Below are 4,730 nucleotides of genomic sequence, written 5' to 3' on the forward strand. Positions count from 1 at the left end.
CCTGCTCTCTCGTTGGTTCCTCTACATGTTGATTTAGATAACTATCCCGCATACATTCCAAAAAATCCTCTTCCTCAGCACCCCTGCCAATTTGATTCACCCAATCTATATGTAGATTGAAGTCACCCATCATAACGGTTTTGCCTTTGTCGCACGCATTTCTAATTTCCTGTTTGATACCATCTCCAACTTCACTACTACTGTTAGGTGGCCTGTACACAACACCCACCAGCGTTTTCTGCCCCTTAGTGTTTCGCAGCTCTACCCATACCGATTCCACATCCTGCAAACTAATGTCCTTCCTTTCCATTGCGTTAATCTCCTCTCTAATCAGCAACGCTACCCCACCTCCTTTTCCTTTCTCTCTATCCCTCCTGAATATTGAATATCCCTGGATGTTCAGCTCCCAGCCTTGGTCTCCCTGGAGCCATGTCTCCGTGATCCCAACTATATCATAGTCATTAATAGCTATCTGAACATTCAACTCATCCACCTTATTACGAATGCTCCTTGCATTGAGACACAAAGCCTTCAGGCTTGTTTTTACAACACTCTTACCCCTTATACAATTTTGTTGAAAAGTGGCCCTTTTTGATTTTTGCCCTGGATTTTCCGGCCTGCCACTTTTACTTTTCACCTTGCTACCTATTGCTTCTACCCTCATTTTACACCCCTCTGTCTCTACGCTCACACATTTAAGAAACCCTTTCCCTTTAACTCCATCCTCCACTAGCCCATTCGACACCCCACCCCCCTTATTCAGTTTAAAACCACCCGTGTAGCAGTGGCAAACCTGCCTGCCAGAATGCTGGTCCCACACCTGTTAAGATGCAATCCGTCCCTTTTGTACAGTTCCCCCTTACCCCAAAACAGATCCCAGTGATCTAAGAATCTAAATCCCTGCCCCGTGCACCAGTTCCTCAGCCACACGTTCAGGTCCCGTATCTCCCTGTTCCTGCTCTCGCCAGCACGAGGAACTGGAAGCAAACCGGAGATAACAACCCTGGACGTCCTGCTTTTCAGCATTTTTCCGAGCTCTCTAAAGTCACGCTGCAGAATATTCATCCCTTTCTTTCCGACATCGTTTGTGCCGACATGCACTACCACTTCCGGATGTTCACCTTCGCCCTTGAGGATTTTCTGCACTCTGTCCGTGACATCCTGGATCCTGGCACCAGGAAGGCAGCACACCATCCTCGTATCCCGTCTGTTGCCGCAGAAACCCCTGTCCGTACCTCTCACAATGGAGTCTCCTACTACAATGGCGTTGCCTGCCTTAGGCCTTTTTGGTTTTGGCTCAACAGCCCTATTCGCATCACAAGCCAGTCCGCCGCCCAGTGTAAACACCTCTTCTGTCCCGACAGCTTCTAAGTGGGTGAACCTGTTCACAAGAGGTATAACCCCCGGGGACGTTGGCATTCCATGCTTCCCTCCCGTTCTCACTGTCTCCCACCTTCTCTCTACCAGTACCTTAGGTGTAACAATCGTACTGTAGGACTTGTCGAGGAACGACTCCGTTTCTCGGACGAACCGGAGGTCATCCACTTGCTTCTCCAGTTCCCCAACACGGCCCTTCAGGAGCTCTACCTGGATGCACTTTTCGCATTTGTAGCAGCCAGAGGCACCAGCGGTGTCCTTGACCTCCCACATACTGCAAGCATCACACTGAATCAGCTTGCCTGACATCTCCTTCTTTCGTCTCTCCCTCTGCAGTGTTTTGCGTAGTCTCCTCTCCTCAGCCTCCTCTCCGAAGACTCTCGAGCCAAAGACTCACACTTTACTCACAGGGCACTTCCCTCGCAAGGCCGCTCACTCACTGCCGCTCCCTAAGAGCAGTCTTACTTAAATTGACTGATAAATTGCCTGATTTACCCATTTACAAAGCAAATTCCTCAGTTTTCAATTGTTTTCCCAGCACTGACTCACTTCTCTCCTCCCACTTGGGCTAGAGCCAATCAGTCGTATCTCTTGCTAATCTCCTGCTGCTGCTGCTGCTGCTGCTGTTGTTGTTGCTCCCAAAGCTACAGCAGTTCTGAGTCAAGTCTGCCTGTCCTTGACCTGTACTTAAACTGTTTTCACTTCTCTCCTCCCACTTGGGCTAGAGCCAATCAGTCGTATCTCTTGCTAATCTCCTCCTGCTGCTGATGTTGTTGTTGCTCCCAAAGCTACAGCAGTTCTGAGTCATAGACAATAGGTGCAGGAGTAGGCCATTTGGCCCTTCGAGACTGCACTGCCATTCAATATGATCATGGCTGATCATCCAACTCAGCATCCCATCCCTGCCTTCTCTCCATACACCCTGATCCCTTTAGCCACAAGGGCCACATCTAACTCCCTCTTAAATATAGCCAATGAACTGGCAACTACCTTCTGTGGCAGAGAATTCCACAGATTCGCCACCCTCTGTGTAAAAAATGATTTTCTCATCTCGGTCCCAAAAGACTTCCCTCTTATCTTTAAACGGTGACCCCTAGTTCTGGACTTCCCCAACATTGGGAATAATCTTCCTGCATCTAGCCTGTCCAACCCCTTAAGAATTTTGTAAGTTTCTATAAGATCCCCCATCAATCTTCTAAATTCTACCAAGTACAAGCCGAGTCTATCCAGTCTTTCTTCATATGAAAGTCCTGCCATCCCAGGAATCAGTCTGGTGAACCTTCTCTGTACTCCCTCTATGGCAAGAATGTCTTTCCTCAGATTAGGAGACGTCATTCTCATGAACATTCCTTGTGCTTTCCCCCATCGTTCTACATCTCTGCGACAATACCCGCTTTCTCTCTGCATGACAGTGGCGATAAGAGTTAGGAATTGGGAATTATCAGAGGGTTGTAGAAATTTGGTGAAATTCCCGCTGTCGGGATGAGGACGGTTCATCTCAGTCAATTGAGATTTGTGTTTTATTTCTTTCAGGAGGAAGCTGGTCGCAAGCGAAGGTAGGACATTGTCTTGACGGAAACATTGTAAGTGTTTTGTGGAACACCTTAAAACATTTCTAATGCTCAGTTTATAACCAGCTGTTCAATATTTGCAGGGTTCGTGATGAAGCCAAACCACTGTCGGTGGTAGATGAAGCCTTGCCGATTGAAAAGTTTCATTGCCCTGTTTCGTTCAACACGGCATTCAAAGAAACATCTGATGACTTCAAGCAAGGTAAATCTTGTACCTTTTCCATTATTCTTGTTTCTGATATCTTTAAGCAATACCTAGATGCAAACAATAATAGTATTGTGGACTGAAGGGAAATTGGAGATACCACTAAACCCATCAGCTGGGAAGCATCACAGTCAGACGTTCATACTCCTGCTTTGGGTGAAATACTGTGGCTATTCACCCTATCTGTGCACCTTATATAGATCTTATACACATCTATAAAAACACTCCGATGGGCTCCAAAGACAAATGTCCCTGCCTGTCCAACGTCTCCTTATAACCCAGCCCTTCAGACCTGATGAAATTATCGTAAATACTTTTGCACCCTCTCTAATTTGCTAACTATCTTATTGTGTCAAAAGCTGTATTTAATATCCTGACCTATGAAAGCATGAGTGACAAATACATTCTTCACCACCCTGCCTGTCCCTGTTGCATCTTCCATGGCATTGTGTACCTGCAGCCCGCGATCTCTCAGTTCTATAAAGTTCCCCGTTTACTGTGTATGTCCAGCCCTGGTTTGTCTCAGCAAAGTGCATCACATCACCTTCACATGAATAAATCCCACCTGCTGTTCCTGAGCCCATTGGCCCAGTTCACAGGGATCCCATTTACTCTCAGATAACCTTCTTCACTCTCCACAATGTCACCAATGTTAGTTTCATCTGCAAACTGACTAACTGTGCAACCTACATACACATCCAATCGTGTATATAGATACATAGATACATAGAAAATAGGTGCAGGAGTAGGCCATTCGGCCCTTCGAGCCTGCACCGCCATTCAATATGATGATGGCTGATCATCCAGCTCAGTATCCCGTACCTGCCTTCTCTCCATACCCCCTGATCCCTTTAGCCACAAGGGCCACATCTAAGTCCTTCTTAAATATAGCCAATGAACTGACCTCAACTACCCTCTGTGGCAGAGTGTTCCAGAGATTCACCACTCTCTGTGTGAAAAAGTTTCTTCTCATCTCGGTCCTAAAGGATTTCCCCTTATCCTTAAGATGTGACCCCTTGTCCTGGACTTCCCCAACATCGGGAACAATCTTCCTGCACCTAGCCTGTCCAACCCCATAAGAATTTTGCACGTTTCTATAAGATCCCCTCTCAATCTCCTAAATTCTAGCGAGTATAAGCCAAGTCTATCCAGTATTTCTTCATATGAAAGTCCTGACATCCCAGGAATCGGTCTGGTGAACCTTCTCTGCACTCCCTCTGTGGCTATAATGTCCTTCCTCAGATTTGGAGACCAAAACTGTACGCAATACTCCAGGTGTGGTCTCACCAAGACCCTGTACAACTGCAGTAGAACCTCCCTGCTCCTATACTCAAATCCTTTTGCTATGAAAGCTAACATACCATTCGCTTTCTTCACTGCCTGCTGCACCTGCATGCCTACTTTCAATGACTGGTGTACCATGACACCCAGGTCTCGCTGCATCTCCCCTTTTCCTAATCGGCCACCATTTAGATAATAGTCTACTTTCCTGTTTTGCCACCAAAGTGGATAACCTCACATTTATCCACATTATACTGCATCTGCCAAACATTTGCCCACTCACCCAGCCTATCCAA

The sequence above is a fragment of the Amblyraja radiata genome, unplaced genomic scaffold (assembly GCF_010909765.2).
Source record: "Amblyraja radiata isolate CabotCenter1 unplaced genomic scaffold, sAmbRad1.1.pri scaffold_475_ctg1, whole genome shotgun sequence".
NCBI lineage: Eukaryota > Metazoa > Chordata > Chondrichthyes > Rajiformes > Rajidae > Amblyraja > Amblyraja radiata.